This window comes from Zootoca vivipara, chromosome 10 (assembly GCF_965207765.1).
Source record: "Zootoca vivipara chromosome 10, rZooViv2.hap1.1, whole genome shotgun sequence".
Lineage (NCBI taxonomy): Eukaryota > Metazoa > Chordata > Lepidosauria > Squamata > Lacertidae > Zootoca > Zootoca vivipara.
Genome location: NC_142593.1, coordinates 52,248,099 through 52,266,115, shown reverse-complemented (window position 1 = coordinate 52,266,115; position 18,017 = coordinate 52,248,099). Strand labels below are relative to the sequence as shown.

The following is an 18,017-nucleotide window of genomic DNA, read 5'->3' as shown; positions in this document are numbered from 1 at the left end:
AAAAGAAATACGACATAGTTCAGCCTTTCATGAAGGAAACTGCTCCCCCTGCACACCCCTCCACTTCCCTGTACTTAGAAAACTAGCATGTCAAGAAAGCTACGCTAGAGACATCTTCCTGACCTGCTTGTTTTCCTGTCAGCAGGGAGTTTTTCTATGGCAGTTTAAAAAAAAAATTTTTAAAGGTATTTTCAGGTGAGTCTTTTTCTACAATGAACAAAATGAGAGAACCAGGAGCAGAGGGGTTCCAAAGAATTGATATACCTCAGAAACAAAAAAAAAACTTGGCATGTCCTCTAGCCCAATTTAATCTTTGATGTAACAGGCCCAGTTGTTTTCAGTGAGGTTATAACTACACGGACCTTAGGTATAGTATGAATTTTACGTTGCCCCACCAAATTCGTACAAATATTATTTATGTATTTATTAGTCCACAGGCTGCAATGAATTCATAATTTTTCTGCGTGTGCCTTCATAGTTTAATGGTAACAGGCCCAGTTAGCTTCCCCCCCCCCTTTGGGATGAGGGTGATCATGCAACTGCTTTCTTGATGCAGCTGCTTTGCTTCTTCGCGATTTCCTCCCCCCCCCCGGTTTGTCAGAGCTGGTGCCGGGGTTTGGCGTTGTGGAGCACCTGCCAAGCCCCCACAGCTTTGCAGGGGACCCATTGCAGGTGCACATACCCAAATGTTTAGTACTCTACAGCAGAGCATCTTATCTTGCCAGGAGGTTGTTTTTTTTAAATATTCCTTTCAGGTTTTACATATGGACAGATCAAAAGCTGATGAACATTGGAATCGTCATAACCATAAAGGAATGCACTAGATAGTTTATGTATTTATGTGTTTATTTATTTGGAGAAGTTGCCCCGCTGTTCCATTGAAAGAAATGCTCATAACAAACTATAGCTTTAATATTGATTCTCTCTCTAGACGTATCTGCAGTATCCCACATAACTGTTTTATGCCAGCTTCACTGCTGCTTCCTCCAAAGAACACTAGGAATTTTAGATTGCTGAGAGTTTTGAGACTTCCTTGTTAGAGATTCCTGTCTTCGCCCCCTGAGAATCGCCTTGCTCCGGGGGAATGACTACTAACCAAATTTGTAGCATAGATTTTGCTTTTTTTCCTCACTGTACGTTGGATCTGACACCACACCAGCGGCCAGCTTGAGAAAAATAAGCAATTCCACATGAGTTCATGTCTCTGATCTTATGCTGTTCACCTGCGTAGACAGTTTGTGTGGACCGAGTTTGTTTTCAATTGCTTATAGCTGGCTACTGCTGTATCACTAGAACATATGTTCCTGTATGAGCGCACATTGGAAACAGAGAAACAGAGAATCCCCTATGGTCAACCCACATAACAATGTACCAGTTGAAAAAGTATCCACGGTGAGGCACATGTTCTAGCTGAAAGTTAAACACTTGAAATCAGTGGGACTTAAAAGCACTTAACTGTGGCCAAACCATACCCCCTATGGTGGTGACTGGTGTAACCCTTATAAGACAGAAGTTTCAAAAGCAGTTTTTAAAATGTTTCCTTTTGTGTCAAAGAATGGTCCTGATTCACCCTGTTGAAGCTAAGTGGATCTGGTCAGTTCCTAGATTGGCAGGCTGTGTACCACACCTTGAGTTCCAACGTAGGTGGAAAGGCAGGGTGACAAATGAAGGCAAAAAAGGAAGCACTTTTTCCACACAGCACTCCCAGAAGCAATGATAGTCAGCAATGCTTCTGAATGCCACTTGCAGGAAACGGCAGCAGGGGGAGAGTGTTCTTGTGCCTGGGTCCTGCTTGCAAGTTCCCCACAAATATCTGGTTGGCTACTGTGAGAACAGGATGATGAACTAGTTGAGCCACCAGCCTGATCCACCAGGGTTTTCTTACTTTCTTAATCTCAGTGGGTGTTGGCATGAGCAACGAAATATTGTCAACAGCCCCATCCAGGGACGAGTATCTGGTAATTGCCATTGCATCGGAAACTTTCTTGCTAAGATTCAAGATCTGAGCAACTGATCTTACATTTAAAATGTTTAAAATGTTTGCTCCTGGAAAACTGATGTTCAAACATTGGGTATTACTGTCAAATTTTAAATGTCTCTTTTGTACCCATTTGATGGATGAAAATGCACTCCCATCACATGAGACGTGATGTTGCTATACATTGCAACATGAATAGCTACAACAAGAAGTCACAAGTAATTATTTATATGCATTTCCTTTTAAACATACAGTCTGAATGTCATCATACATCTTGAAATTTATCACCGTGGATATGAATGTTAATAAAATAATTCTGTTTCTTTGAAATGGCCATTGTGATGAGGAAGCCATTGAAATGGTTACAAGTAGGTAGCCGTGTTGGTCTGGATCGAAGTAAAAATAAAAAAAATCCTTCAGTAGCACCTTAAGGACCAACTAAGTTTTTATTTTGGTATGAGCTTTTGTGTGCATGCACACTTCTTCAGATACAGTGAAATGGAAGTTTCCAGGCACTTATGTAGAGAAGGGGTGGGGAGGGGTGGGGAGGGGGAGGGGGGATCACTCAGAAGGGTGGTGGAAATGGGTGATTGACTGACTGATAGCTGTTGATGACCGGAAACGACTGCAAATGGTTTTGCATGAAAAAGCAAGGGTGGAGATGGCTGAAGATCGCTTATCATGTATAATGAGATAAGAACCCGATATCTCTGTTCAAACCAGGTCCCTCCATGGTTTTGAGCTTGGTGATAAGTTGCAATTCAGCAACTTCTCTTTCCAGTCTATTTCTGAAATTCTTTTGTAGTAAGACAGCTACTTTGAGATCTTGTATAGAATGTCCTGGGAGATTGAAGTGTTCTCCTACTGGTTTTTCTGTCTTCTGGTTCCTGATGTCAGATTTATGTCCATTTATCCTTTGGCGTAGGGTTTGGCCTGTTTGTCCAATATAGAGAAGCCATTGAAAGATCAGGAAAAACCCCATACCATTCTGTTTCTTGGTACTTTATCATTTTCTCTGGATCTCCACTGGTACACAATCAGTTCACACTGTTTCAAATTCCAGTATTATCAAACCACTTTTAAAAAGAACAGAGCGCTCTTAAACTTACCACATGATTGTTTTCAGCCAGCCACGAGCCAAGACTTTCTCAAGTATGTAACCAACAACAATAAAGGAAATTTAACAATGCCTTCTGTTTGGAGATTTATATCTTTGGTATATGAAGCAAGGCTTTCAAATGGTTTTCCAGAGAAACCTGGACTTCTTTGTAAGCTTCTTGGGATACCTCAATTAGAAGATCAGAAATGGCAGGTAGGTATGCTTTTCTTAAAGACAACATTGCCTAAAACCACTGATGTTCCCCAATAAAGTGCAGTGCATGGTCTGAAGACACATGATGCAGCCGAGATTTCAGGCATGATCTGTAATATTCCCTACCATCAAATGAGATTCCATTCTGCGCTGAAGTCTATAAAGAAAGTGGAAGTCTTTAACCTGTGGTGTGTGTGTGTGTCTTGATGTGTTGTGCATTTCCTTTCATGTGCCCACATGCACAGTGAGAAGCTCAACCTATGGATTTCACACTAACTCCTACATGGAAATGCTTCCCATCACAAACCCAGTAGTTGGTGTTGCTTGTGTGGCTTTCTGGCAGTTCTCCGTACAGCTCCACAATCTGCAATCCATGTTTCCCAAAGGGGTTATGGTTAAAAGCAGCTTGGTTTTGCAAGGGGAGTGGGGTTTGAAAACAGCAAGCAGGGTTGACGCTACTATCAGAGTGAAGCGACCGCTTCACATCGCTGCTGATAAGAGAGCTTTTGTGAAGCTGATTCCCTCTAGTTGCTACACCAGTGCCTGGAGACAGACAGTCACGTCATGTAGCCATAGCAGAGACCAGAGGAGGAATGGCTGCTGGGTACAGAGATAAGAAACACCATGGTGTGTCTGCAGCAGCACAACTGAACACCAACATCTGCCCCAGATGCAATGCAATATGTCTCTCCTGTATCTGTCTCTATATCCACAGCAGGTGCTGCAACCTTTCAACAATTTGACTTCATCCCCCGGAGGCGCACTCCTCCATTGTCTCCCGAGACAGTCAGCCCTGTCCCTCACACAACTTAAATTTCACTGTGACGCAGGATTGATTGTTAAGCCACTCTGGAAATTGTATCTGTGGAGGAAATAAGGGCCTCCTAGCAATTCTCAGCACCCTTAACAAACTGCAGCAGCTCCCAATATTATTTGGGGGAAGCCATGACTTTTCAAAGTGATATCATAGTGCTTTAAAAGTGGTATCATACTGCTTTAAATGGTGTGAATATGGCCTCAGTCTCAAGCTATCTCTCTCTGCTGCTGCCTCTTATGCAACTCTTGTTTTGTCATACACTTTACGCCCTCCCTATTAACCTGGAGAGGTATCCCTTTTTACCAAGCTCTGGTGTGTACAAACATGTAAGGCTGGAAGGAAAAACCTCCCTTTCTACGGTACATTCAGACATGTATCTTAACCATGGTCATTCTCATTTGCCTATCGGTTTGGACATTTGTCGGCTTACTTTAATAAACATGTCTTATGTGTGTGTGTGGAGGGGGTTATTGTTTTGTTTTTCATTATGTTATGTATCTTTGTGATTCTATATTGTATGTAAACGGTCCTGTCTTCCTCGGATGAAGGGTGGTGGACAAATGTAATAAAAATAAAATTACTTACTTCACAGAGTTGTTGTGGGGATTAAATGAGGAGGATGAGAAGTGTAAACATATTGAGCTCCTTGGAGAGAAAGGTGGTATATAAATGCAATCAATCAACAATCAGTGTTATTTTTCTTGGAAAAAGAGGTGGCGGGACTCAAAATGAAAGCCTCCCGTGTTATCTTATAATGGCAATGGTGTCCACCTGAGAGGTGCTGGAACCGAGTTCTGGTGAGTTCCAGCTACAAAAAAAAATGTATTTAATTGCTTGGCTACAGGTAGACAGCAACACGTGGAGGAATTTCAGGTGGCCGCCAAATGCTCGTGCGAACTCTCCCTTTCCCTTTAAATCAGCGCCGGCTGGCCAAGCCGCACCCACCAACCTCGCGTCGCTTTCTTTGCCTCCCAAGTCCGCCATCATCTCCCCAGCCAGATGTTTTCCTCTGCATCCCCTCCCGGTGGTCCTTCTGAAGATGCTTTATCCTTACGAGAGCGCTCTGATTGGCTGCTCCGGCCAGCTTATCAGCACAATTCAAACACGCCCCCCCGCCATCCCCTCCCTTCCGCGGTTCCAAGGCGAGAGCGGAGGGGACCGAGCTGCGGAAGCACCATTGGCTGGAGGCCGCTCCCGGCTGTCTACTCGCCTGCGCCTTTCATTGGTCGGATTGCGATGTCGCTCAGCGAGGGAAGACTCGCCCCTCGGGGTGTCCCTCCCTGACTCCGGCTTACGTGCTTCATTCACTCCCGGGGCCTGGAGGAGAGGATCGTGGGCTTGGCAGAGGGCTTAGATGGTGGAATAGCATCACATAGCGTTACGACAAAGAGCAGAAGGTGTCGGCAGCCACTTGCCTGGTAAACTATTTCTCACTTTTATTAAAACCTACAACCTGCGTTTCTTATGGTTGCCCTTTGTAGTTATATTCATTTTATTTGGTTCCTGGTTGCTTTTCAGTTCAGTCCCTTTCCCTTCCGGGACCTGTCTTTTAGACTCTTAATGTAGCTTTACATATATATATATATATATATACACACACTCTTCGTGTGTGTGTGCGTTCTATGAGCAAATTCATAATTAAACTGCATCTCAAGCTGGTACCGTGTTTCTCATATTATAAGTCATGTCTTATATTAATTTTTTCTTCAAAAAAACACGACATGGCTTATTTTTGAGGGATGTCTTATTTTTTAATAAAGTGCACGCGGGCGCTGTTTGCCGGGCTTGTCAAGCCCAGCAAGGAGCGCCCGCCGATCTTCGGTGACAGGCGGGGATGGGGGGAGAGCGGAGAACGATCTCCGCTTCTCCCCCACCCCCGCCTGTCACACAGCACAGGGCCGAAGATCGGCGGGCGCTGTTTGCCGGGCTTGTCAAGCCCAGCAAGGAGCGCCCGCCGATCTTTGGTGACAGGCGGGGGTGGGGGGAGAGCGGAGAACGATCTCCGCTTCCCCCCACCCCTGCCTGTCACACAGCACAGGTCCGAAGATCGGCGGGCGCTGTTTGCCGGGCTTGTCAAGCCCAGCAAGGAGCGCCCTCCGATCTTCGGCTCTGTCCCCCGATGCGCGACGGCTCGGGGAAGCAGGCAGGGAGCTCCTGCTGGGTCCGGCGCCTTCGCCTCTCGCTCGGTCGGGGCTACACGACATGGCTTATTTTCGGGGTATGTCTTATTTTTCACCAACCCTTAGAAATCCTGTCATGGCTTATTTTTTGGGGATGCCTTAAAATATGAGAAACACGGTAATAATAATAATAATAATAATAATTCATCATAGCAGCGGCCGCTGGATGGGTCACCCTGTTTACAATGGCATTTTGAAACTTGCTTGGTCAATACTGCTTCTCCGCAGGCCCTCTGTTGAGTGATTTAGGATTCTGTGTCTTTTGGTAGACAGCTAAGCATCCATGCTGTGGGGGTGGTGATCTCCTCAAAATAATTTGCCCTTAGAAATTAGATCAAACAGATTTTTCACTTGGGCAGGATGAGCACCCCCCCCCCCAGATCCATATCCGATTAATTTTTTCGCAGTCCTCCTCTGTTTGCAAATTATTACTTCCAACAGTGGGGACGGTTTGCATTCCTGCAGGCTGCTTACTGGTATTTGGCAAGGTTCATTGGCACAGCACAATCTGCTTGGGACAGTGTCTACGGTTTTATTTTGCAAGAAACAAGCTGTCTGAAATGAAGTGTGTGTGTTATAAAAGCAAGTGAGAGTATATTTGCAAAAACAAACAAACAAACACCCTTCACTTTAATGAAGACTTGTCAATAAAGAGACATGGCTGTGTGGGGAAGGAAACTTCTCCTGAAGGGTAGCTCTGCCTTCAAGGTAAAATCTGATGGTAGTTGAGCTTTAAAACTAGTCATCCTTATTGCTGCACGTCCAGCCCTTAGAGCAAAGCCATTTTGTGTGTCAGCTCTTGGCCTGAAGTGAACCTCTCTCTCTTCTCAACCGTAAAAGTCAGGAAGTGAAGATTTCAGACACGGAAGCAAACATTTTGACTCAGCTAATCTGGGTTTTGATCGCAGATTTCTTTTGCAGTGACTTTGATATATGTAGAGCCAAAACGTCACTTAGAGCTTGCAGCAGCAAAGAGAGAAAGAAAAAATCCGTCCTAATGGGCCATAGAAAGGGGACCAGAATAGAAATAATGAAATGTTCCATCTAAGTTTATCACATAAACTGCAGAAATAGCAACAACTAATTGATGGTTAATTCTTGACTCTTTTTTTCCCGATCCTTTCTTTGCTTGTGGTTCACTGGAATATTATTCTCCATTCCACCTTTAATTGCAGCAAATAAAGACCACTTGTGCTGTCAGGACAGCCAGAGTGAGTTTTGCTTTCTGTTGTATGAAACCATTTCCTTAGTTTGGAGGGACATACACAGAACACAGGAATGTCTCTCCATAGCAGGTGGGCTGGTGGCTGTGTTATTTTCTATAGTGTTCAATCTGTTCCTTGAAATATGCTCAGTGGCTCACTTGCTGGAGCCACCTGCCATGTGCACATATTTGCATGTAGAGTGCTTTGGCTTCTGATGCCTGCTTATGTACTCCATTGAAATGCCCTGTGAGATACTGCTGCATGGGAAATTCTGTGTTGTAGTACAGTATTGGGCTTGGACCAGTCAATCTTACTGCATTTTATGTGGTGGAGGGGCGTAACACAAGCATACCCACAGTGACAAGGGCCTTCTCTTCAGTTTCTGAAAATTAGCGCAATGGGGGGGGGGAGAGAATAGCCATGAGGACTATTGTCTGCAAAGGTTCTTTCTCAGGCCAAATTAAAACAGCTTTTTAGCAGCAGGGTTACGAGAGGAGAGGTTGAAAACCCCACCCACTCGACACACTGGTCTTCCACTTTCCTTTGCAGGTTATTGCTCATTTATTTAAAATATGCATAACCTGCCTTTCAGGGTCAAAATCAATACCAGAACTGCAGCAGGCCTGTTAGGAGCTTTAATCACAAGAAAGCAGCAATGAATCTTAAGTTTTTCGGGCCTTGGGTATCACAACAAAAGCAGAGTTCCACACAGCTGGAAAATGGTTCCATGTCAACATTTTGTAAAACAGAAATGCATATGTTTGATATGTGGTCTTTAAATTCTCCTGTTGTTGGGAATGGAGTGTGGCTTGCTTGTCATGGGATGACGTAGGTTCTCTTTTTTTTAGCATTATGAAATCCTAAGATCTACCATTAGCAGGAAATAAAGTACTGTAGAGACACAATGTTAGAGAGTCCCTTCTTAGACACTTGCATCACATACTTACATACTCCTGCATCCCTGAAAGGAGCAAACCTAAAACTTGCTTCTAGTTTGAATAAGCTTTCCTCCCTGGCTGCCTGTAGATGTGTTTTGCTTGCCACTTCGAAGTTTCTTTTCTGTGTCTCGGTGATGCTCTCCATTTCATACACAGGCAAAGGAATTAATTACTGTATTCCTTCTTTTACTATTTACACTATTAGGAGGCTTTAACTAAAGGTCTAGAGACACGCTATTAAAATGGGCATTAACGTGTTTCCCAGGTGGCGCTGTGGTTAAACCACTGAGCCTAGGGCTTGCTGATCAGAAGGTCGGCGGTTCGAATCCCTGTGACGGGGTGAGCTCCCGTTGCTTGGTCCCAGCTCCTGCCAACCTAGCAGTTCGAAAGCACGTCAAAATGCAAGTAGATAAATAGGAACCGCTACAGCGGGAAGGTAAACGGCGTTTCCATGTGCTGCGCTGGTTTGCCAGAAGCGGCTTTGTCATGCTGGCCACATGACCTGGAAGCTATACGCCGGCTCCCTCGGCCAATAATGCGAGATGAGCGCGCAACCCCAGAGTCGGTCACGACTGGACCTAATGGTTAGGGGTCCCTTTACCTTTACCTTTAATTTTGCTACTCTGTCTATAAAGTCAAGAAGTCCAAAGTAGATTATTTAAGACCACCTGAAAATACGTGGTTGCTCACTGCACTCCAGTATATTATATATATTTTGATGTAGCCATCTTGAGCAAGATAATTGCTTTAATATGTCTGTAACATCTAACGTAAATGTCTTCACTTTTTTGCTGCGGGACAAAAAAAATGTGAAGATTTAACTGATTCTGAAATCTACCGTAATATGCAGAGGGAGTGTCTCTGTGTGTTTGAAGCAGAGCCATAATGCGTCGATCAATTTGTACCTGGAACTTGCCCAGCTTAATGAATTATAGCCTGTTTTATCTCTGCTAAAGTGGTGAGCCAATCTAGCATGACCTGTTCTGTCTCAAGCTTATAAAAAGGTCTGGCTATTTCCACAAAAAGAGAGAACGCTTAGTACTGTGATTCATCTTGCTCGTTCTAAGGAGCATAAAGTCCTTCTTTTTAATGGTCCTCATGCCTTTGGATGAGGTCTAATCCTGTACAAGGTCTCTGCTCTTTATTACTTTGGACTGCAGATTGGAGGCCCATGTGATCTTTTTTAAAACAGAACATAATCCTCCCCATAGAAAGCTAGCATGTCAGGGAGAAAGGCTCCCCTATCTCCTAGTTTTCAGAATGCAGGGAGTTCAGTATGCTGACATGCTAGGTTTCTATATGCAAGGAAGGATTTGCATGGAGGAGTATCCTCTTAGTGAAGCCCTTTCCCCCTAATAGTTCTGGTGCTGGAAGTGCCCCCTTTCCATCTACAGTATGTATGTATGTATGTATATGTGTGTGTGTGTGTGTGTGTGTGTGTGTGTGTGTGTGTGTGTATATATATATATATATATATATATATATATATATATAATGTAAAAAAGGTGAAACTGTGGGCTCCACTTTTCTCCGAAACCGCTTGACCGGTTGTCCTGGAATTTGGACACAACGGTCCATGCTACTACCTGAGTGTTTGCACAACCTCGGATTGCTCAGATCTCATACCTGTGCAGGTAAAAACCTGCTTTTCCACAAACTAAAACAGCGCCCTCAAGTGGCGTTATTCCCACAGCTCCTCCTCCATCTCCTCCTCCCTCCCCATGGAGTCTAGCCCACACCCACAAACCCCGCCTCCGCTATGAGATCCTGTAAAACAGGGGGACTCTGAGACTTAGGGGGATCTGAAGGGGGGCCATTACCTCCATTTGACAGACTAACGCACAACAACGCGTGCAGGGCCAGCTAATTGAAAATAAAAGCAGACACCTCTGCTTTATCCATGAGCAGGATGCGCCCAAGTCTAGGCGATGTCCTGTTGCTTTCCTTCTTTCCTTCTGCTGAGGCCCAATGGAATGCTCCCTCTCTGCTTATTCTATTTATATGTTTAGGGGGTGTGCATTCTCCTCTCCCCTCCCCATTTTATCCTCCTAACAGAAACCCTGTGAGGTAGGCTAGGCTGAAGCTCACCCAGTGAACTTCATGGCTGAGTGGGGATTTGAACCCTGGTCTTCCAGTTTCTAGCCCAGCACTCAAACTTCTCTCCCCATTGCACACCCGCTTCCCAGCCCATGCTTTTCGCTGGTCTGACTTCGCACCCTCCTGGAGTGTTTTTGCCTGGCTGGAATTTGCTTCTCGCTTGTCTTGATGGAGGGCATTTGTGAATGTGTGTAGGAACTAACCAAGCTCAGAAAAATAATTTACAGATCAAACTCAGAATATCGTTGAAAAGTGCATTTATTTCAGTAACGCAATTTAAAAGGTGAAACCAATACAGTATGAGATAGATGCATGACATGCAAAGCAAGATATGTCAAGCCTTTATTTGTTGTAATTGTAATTGTTTATCATTAGGCGGGTCAATTATAAATGGAATGTAATTAATGAAATGTAATAGCGATGTTTATTTTTGTTTACCGGTATTTTTGTATTTTTGTAACTATTTGTTTTATTACCGTGGAATTTCCAAAAGAAAGCATTTGTAATAATAATAATAATAATAATAATAATAATAATAATAATAATAAGTTGCATTACTGAAATAAATGCACTTTTTGATGATATTCTAATTTTCTGAGTTTCACCTGTACATCCTTGAGCCGTCCACTCTCCCCCATGTTTGGTGTAAGCATTGCTTTGGCTGCTTTTGAATAACTTTAAAAAAAATTCAGAAGAAATGTACATTCCAAGATGATGTGGCTACTGCAGTGTAACATCCCCCCCCTTCATTTTCTTTTTTGAAATTTTTTAAATATTAACTCCCCCTGAGTGTTAGGGGCTGGCTGGGGACGAATAATGTAAATGCATCAGCTGGCTCTAATATTTATTTACTTCATGGAATTTATACACTGATTGTAAAAAAATAAAAATAAACCAGTAAGTGGTTTACAGAAAATATAAAACAATGATTTTATCAATAAGAAATATTATTACAAAAATAGAATATATTTAGTTATGCCCTGGCTTCCCCCTGACAGGGACTCTAGGCGGGTTGCAGATAAAATAAGAACAGAACAAGAATTAACAACAATAATTTGGAGAAGCTAAAACTAACAATAAACCAAAAAACAGGTTGAAACTCAACACCAGTGTACACTGCATCCCACTGATGGAAAACATTTGCTCCTAGATAAGCACCTTTGTAGAGTGCTAACGATTAGTTTGAACTGGCCAACTGCCCTTCTGATAAGAGGTTTCCCCTCGGAAACCAGCAATCACCCATGACTCAGAGAAATGCCGGCTTCTAAATACCCCAAATTATTGGCTGTGTGAAGTCGAGATGGGTAATGCAATTAGGAGGGGGAAAGTCATTGGTGCCCCTGGTCTGACTGAACGGAAATCACATCAGTCAAGGGAAAAAATGGGTGTGATAAATTTTCTACATAAAATCAGGCAGGGAGCTGTAGGACAGGCACCCCCAAACTCGGCCCTCCAGATGTTTTGGGCCTACAACTCCCATCATCCCTGGATGGTGGGAGTTGTAGTCCCAAAACATCTGGAGGGCTGAGTTTGGGGATGGTTGCTGTAGGATGTCCACCTCTGACCTAGCGGACCTGGGGTTGTATTCAAGCAAGCCTTGCTTGGAGTAATCCCGTTGAAATTAATTCACCTACGTTGCAACCTATGGGTTTACTCTAAGTAAAACTAGCATCCCAGGGAGCAGTTCCCCACTCAGCCATCAAGATTACTGGGCGACCGGTTGTTCCAACCCTCCAGATCCAGGATTTCCGAATTATTTAAAGTAATCCAATCTTTGATCTATACAATCCCATTTTATTTATCTTTTAATATCAGCATGTGCTGAACTATTTCCCAGCATGATTTTTGTGACTTCGGCGGTGGGGGCGGTAGGCATTACGGGTAGATGTGATTTGCTTTTTGGTGTGTGGAGAGAAGGGCAAATTGCATTAATTTTCATTACAGGCAGTGGGCTTGCTATAATAATACAAGGCGTAAGAGAGGGGTTTCAAGTCTTTTTCTTTTGCAAAAAGAAGAAAAGCTTTGCCCATTGGAGCCTGTCAGTGTTTTCCCCTGCCGTACAATAACAGCCCCGTGGGAATGTTGCTGCCTTGTGATGGAACTCTTTCCCTTCCTTCTCCAAATACTGATGGAATAAGAAAGAACCATACTCTCATTTGCACATGTTGCTTCTACATGTTTTTCAGATCAGGGCTGTAATTAAATATCTCTGTGTCTGGTGCATCTCTTCCCCCTCCATCCTTCAACATGACGGAGAATGCCAGCAACAAGGTTGGCACTGAAGTTAGTATTCTGGATAATAATAGTAATTATAATTATAATTATTATCTCACCCATCTGGACATCCCCAACCACTCTGAGTGGCTCCCAACAGAATATTTAAAACACCAAACTTTAAAAACTTCCCTAAACAGGGCTGCCTTCAGATGTCTTCTAAAAGTCAGGTAGTTGTTTATTTCCTTGACATCTGATGGGAGGGCGTTTCAAAGGGCGGGTGCCACTACCGAGAAGGCCCTCTGCCTGGTTCCCTGCAAGGGGACAAGATGTTGGGAAGATGGAGATCCAACATACTGCTTCTTTTTTTAAAGGGTAGGTGGAGATGTGGTTAACCATTTTCCTCTGGGGAGTTTCCCCAGTAAAACCCTCCCCTGCCTTGCCCCACTGCAATCATAGAATTGTAGAGTTGGAAGGGACCCCGAGAGTCATAGTCATCTAGTCCAACCCCCTGCAAAGCAGGAATCTCAAATAAAGCATTGTGTATGCCATTCCTCCTCCTCCTCCTCCTCCTCCTCCTCCTCCTCCTCCTCCTCCTCCTCTTCCTCTTCTTCTTCTTCTTCTTCTTCTTCTTCTTCTTCTTCTTCTTCTTCTTCTTCTTCTTCTTCTTCTTCTTCTTCTTCTAGAATATTGCAGTTCAAAATGTGCAAAATAGTGAGAGGGGTGGTTGGGATCAGAAAAACAACACAGGAGGTTAACTTCCTTGGTCAGACCACACCTGGAATACTGTGTACAATTCTGGGCACCACAATTTAAGGAGGATATAGACAAGCTGGAACATGTGCAGAGGAGGGCGACCAAGATGATTAACGGTTTGGAAACCAAGCTTTAAGAGGAGTGGTTGAAGGAGTTGAGCATGTTTAGCCGGGAAAAGAGGAGGCTGAGAGGAGATATGATAGCCATCTTCAAATACCATATATTCCTGGTATAAGACTACTTTTTAACCCAGGAAAATCTTCTCAAAAGTCGGGGGGGGGGTCGTCTTATACGCCGGGTTGTATTTCCTATCCGGCGAGTATATCCCAAACCCTATATTTTAACTGGGAAAGTTGGGGGGTCGTCTTATACGCCCAGTCGTCTTATACGCCGGAATATACGGTATCTCAAGGGCTGTCCCATGAAAGATGGAGCAAGCTTGTTTTCTCCTGCTCTGGAGGGTAGGAGTTGATCCAGTGGCTTCAAGTTACAAGGAAGGAGATTCCAACTAATCATCAGGAACAACTTTCTGACAGCAGGAGCTGTTTGACAGTGGAATGGTCTCTCAGGAGGTGGTGGACTCCCCTTCGTTGGAGGTTTTTCAGCAGAGGTTCAATGGCCATCCTGTCGTGGATGCTTAGCTGATATTCCTAGATGACTTTTGGGGTCTTTTCCAACTCTATGATTCCCTCTGTCCCAGCACCATGGCTCCCTTCTGCATCCTGGGATTGCCACAATCGCACTTACACCCCACTTCCCCAAAATAAAAACATTGAAGGAGATTCAATCACAGCTGTATCACTTTTCAAATCATCGCTTCCCCCTGCATCCGTGGCTTGCCAAGTCCCCATCTTTCTGATTTCCTCCTTGTCTGAGCCGACGGTTGCAGGCTGCAAGCAGCTGCTGTGGCTTTTCAACTTGCCTCCCAAACTTACCTGTTTGCTGAGGATTCCTCCCCCAGGAAAGCTGGGCCAGTGCTTTGTGTGGAGTAAGTGACATTAGTGATAAGTTCAGTGGTCGCCCCCCACTTCTGCTTGTCCCACTGCTTCCCCCCCCCCCCTGGCAAAAACCCGCTGTTCTTTTCTGCAGATTGCAGCTTGTTCCGTTTCAGCAGTAAATAGCAGGTTTTCTAAGAGTAAACTGTGTGACAAATGAAAAATTACTTGGACCCATGCGTAGACAGCACAGGACAAGTGGGGGGAAATCTCTTGGGCTTTCTGGACAAGCCCTAAGTCTGAAACCACGGCAAGACAAGTAAGAGCTGTTCGGCAGTGGAATTTGCTACCAAGGAGTGTGGTGGAGTCTCCTTCTTTGGAGGTCTTTAAGCAAAGGCTTGACAGGCATATGTCAAGAATGCTTTGATGGTGTTTCCTGCTTGGCAGGGGGTTGGACTGGATGGCCTTTGTGGTCTCTTCCAACTCTATGATTCTATGACATCCTTGTTTTTCCCAGCTGGCATTTGGCACACTTGACTCAACCTTGCACGCTCACATTCACACACACTCACCTAGGGCGATTAGCAGTAGCCCCTAGGTGAGCAGGGGCTTGGCAAGTGCCCCCGCCCCATTTTCTCCACCCTATCCCATTCTCCCAACTCCTGCTTGCCCTGTGGTTTGAAGCACCGGGGCAACTTTTCTTACCCATGGCAAAAAGAAATTAAACAAAACTCATGTGTGTAGTATTCTCCTTGTGTTGAAAAACTAAATTAATTCGAAGGACAAGTAGAAAGTCAGAATTCATTATGGTTTAAACGGCATTTATTTTAAGTTATGAGTTCAAGGACAGAGTTCGGGAGAGAATAAGTAATGGCTAATTAGATTATACCGGGGCCAGATGACACTTGTATCATATTTCATTTGTTCCTCCTCCTCCTGCAACGGGAGAGCAATCCTGTTCCACAGGTTGCTCATTAACTGGAGACAGGTGAATTAAGTTGTTGGGAGGAGTCCCTTCTGTTGGCTTTATATCATGGCTAAATTTTGAATTTAGCCATTTGAAGGTGTTTAGAATTTGAAGGTGTTTAGCCTCCTCTAATGGATGCCTGTCAGTAATGCAAAGCAGACCGTAGAGGTAATTGCTGTCAAACTGGGATCTAAGGACCAGTGTTATTTAGGATGCTTGGGCGATAGCAATTGATGAATCTGTCTAGAGTTGCCTTTCTGCCTGTATCCAGGGAAACCACCTTTCCGGGGGGGGGGGTATTGGAGAACTTAGGCTTCTTCACTGAGCCATTGCAGTGCATAACTTCAAAGCATTAATTAATTAGTTCCATTAAAAGCCGACTGGCAAATAAGCTCCAAAATCTTTTCGTTGGTTGACAGGTTCTAAAAACCTTAAACCTAGCTCAAGTTCTCCTGTTTGAATTGTCTGTGTACTAATGACATCTCTTCAATAAATTGGATTTGATACAGATTTATGCTATAGATCTTTCTCCACCGATTAATTGCAGCAGGCCAGCTGGGCTTTGTCCCCAGCCACCTTGCTGAGCAAGGAGAAAGCAGCTTGTGTTTCTGTTAGCGACAAAGTTTCCGTTGCTCCGGTTGCCAGGCTGTAAATGAATAAACTTGGCCACAGGTCCCTCTGAACTAGGGTGATTCAAAAGAAAACGTCTTATTTGTATTCTTTTTACTTTCATTTGTTTTTAAAGGGCCCTACACAGCAAAGGTTTGCAGATGTGCACCAGATTTAGATTTAGAAAACAAAGTCTCTTCTCTCTCCCATAATACCCGCATCTTAAAGCGGGCAGTTAAGAGAGATGGAACTCAAGACAGACTAAAAATAAAAAGGCACAATCGGTTCCCACGTTGCTGTCGGAGCTTTCCAAAGGACATTTGGAGGTTTTTACATTCCTGGCAACGGTTTTTTTGTTTGTTTGTTTAAAGAGAGAGAGCAATTTATGGCAGTAACCTCACCTTGTATAATAGGGACCTGAATCGGATTTCAAAGCCGTACTGTGCAGTACTTTATAACTACTTCCCCAACTCACTAGTTTATAATTGATTAACATAATATTATGCCTAGAACTTTGACAGCTCCCCCTGCTAATTAATCAATAACTTGAGACATGGAACAGTATGGTATTCAAAAGAGGCCTCCAACAGAATTTCATTTCATTGGTGTTTAAAATATGTTGGCTTATGAGCCTATGCATCTCACTCCTTTCCCCACCACATTTAATATTCTATAAAATGATATTAGAAAACCAGATATAATTATTCTGGCGCCCAAATGAGACCAACGAAACACTCTTTGCCATCCCTGCTATGGCACATCAAAGAAAGCCTGCCCACCCCTTTCCCCCTATTGAAAAGTTCAGCATTTATAGGCATGGCCTCTGCTTCAAACCATGAAATGTAGGTTGCGCCCAAGCTTGCAAAACAAATACTTAGACTCATAGGTAGATGCTGCTGTTGCCTGGGTGGCTCAGTTGGTTGGAGCGTGGTGCTGATAATGCCAAGGTTGCAGGTTCAAACCCCATATGGATCAGCTGCAGAGTCGTGCACTGAAGGCGGTTGGGCGAGATGATCCTCAGGGTCCCTTCCAACTCTTATGATTCTAGTTATATTGTGCCATGTATATGACACTTTACTAAAGTCCCTACTGCAAAGGGCTAGCAATCTTGAAATATACCCAAGGAAACAACAGAGGAAGAATGGTAGATTGTACCCTATGTACCCCTTTCCCTGAAATGGGATTGTTTCAGTTACAGGTACTTTGGTTTGCAGGGACCACCAACTCCCAATAGACTGCGATCTACTTGCAGTATAAAAAAACTGGCAGTGTCATTAATAATAATAATAATAATAATAATAATAATAATAATAAATTTTTATTTATACCCCGCCCTCCCCATTCAAAAACCGGGCTCAGGGCGGCTGACACCAACAGAATTACAATAAAACATAAAAACAATTAATTAAAATACAGTATTAAAATTTAAAGTGCAGCCTCATTTCAAGTAGTCCATAAATCCAAGCCATGAGGGAGGAAAACACAGGGGTCAAGCTGAGTCTAACCCAAAGGCCAGGCGGAACAGCTCTGTCTTGCAGGCCCTGCGGAAAGATGACAAATCCCGCAGGGCCCTGGTCTCCTGGGAAAGAGCGTTCCACCAAGTTGGGGCCAGTACTGAAAAGGCCCTGGCTCTAGTAGAGGCCAATCTAGCCATCTTATGACTCGGGATCTCCAGAATATTGTTGTTTGTGGACCTTAAGGTCCTCCGCGGGGCATACCAGGAGAGGCGGTCCCGTAGGTACGAGGGTCCCAAGCCGCATAGGCCGCATTGTCATTGGATAGACCAAAGTTGTTGAGCTTTTTTGGGAAAAGCAAAGTTGTTGAGCTTCCCCTCTTTTTTGGGGGGGGAGGAGATCACTGGGGCCCCCAGGATCTGCCAGGAATGCCCCGCAACCTACCAATAGATTACGATCTACCTGTTAGACATGCCTGAGCTACAGTAAGAACATATTAAGAGCCCTGCTGCATCAGGCCAGTGGCCCACCTGGTCCAGCATCCTGTGGCCAACC

General features: G+C 44.1%; 1 protein-coding gene across 1 annotated transcript in view; it reads left to right on the top strand.

Moving 5' to 3' along the window:
* Positions 1–5,388: 5,388 nt before the first annotated feature.
* Positions 5,389–18,017, top strand: part of ME2 (malic enzyme 2) — a 43,673-nt gene continuing 31,044 nt past the window's right edge. The window contains exon 1 of the mRNA XM_035100715.3: positions 5,389–5,525. The gene's annotated coding sequence lies outside the window, so the exon portion shown is untranslated. The remainder of the gene's footprint in view (positions 5,526–18,017) is intronic.